Source organism: Galeopterus variegatus, unplaced genomic scaffold, assembly GCF_000696425.1.
Source record: "Galeopterus variegatus unplaced genomic scaffold, G_variegatus-3.0.2 Scaffold10234, whole genome shotgun sequence".
Lineage (NCBI taxonomy): Eukaryota > Metazoa > Chordata > Mammalia > Dermoptera > Cynocephalidae > Galeopterus > Galeopterus variegatus.
In genome coordinates, this window is record NW_007736345.1 from 6,832 (window position 1) to 7,509 (window position 678).

Below are 678 nucleotides of genomic sequence, written 5' to 3' on the forward strand. Positions count from 1 at the left end.
ATCTCTATTCATTTTGTCACTGGATTATGTTCCTTTCATTTGTTCATCTTTTTACATTCTTTGCATCTGTTGTCTTAAAACTTTGTTTTTAGCAAAATTGGGATTGGGATGAGAAGCTTTAATGTTAAGGATGCCAACTATTGCTGTTCCTACCAAGAACAAGACTTAGTGGTAAATTTTATCTACTTCACTGGTGATTTGAAAAGGGAATGGGGATTTCTATTTGTGGTGCCCTGGGAAATCTTGGGACAGATATTTATTTATTTGTTTGTTTATTCATTTATTATTCATTCATTCATTCACTCAACCAAGGTCTATTAAGTACCTTTATTGGATACTATGATATTCTAAGATATGTTAAGATGAACAAGAAATAGTCCCTAACCACAAGCAGCTTGGACGTTAGAGGGGAAGACTGATAGACAAATAATAATCCAAGGGAGTGGATGAACTGGTGGTTCTCATCCCCAAGAATCAGCAACATTACTTGTCAGAAGTGAGAGCAGTAAAACGCACTCCAAACTCAGGACTGGTAGCTGCGGGAGCTGGCGCAGCTCCATTCAGGTGGAGCCCGGAAGGTCAAGTCCCAACTCTTGCCACTGGTCATCATCAGGGCCCTGTCCTCAAATTCTCTCTGTGAACACTCTTCCCAATGCGTTCTTGTCCAAACCAGTGTTA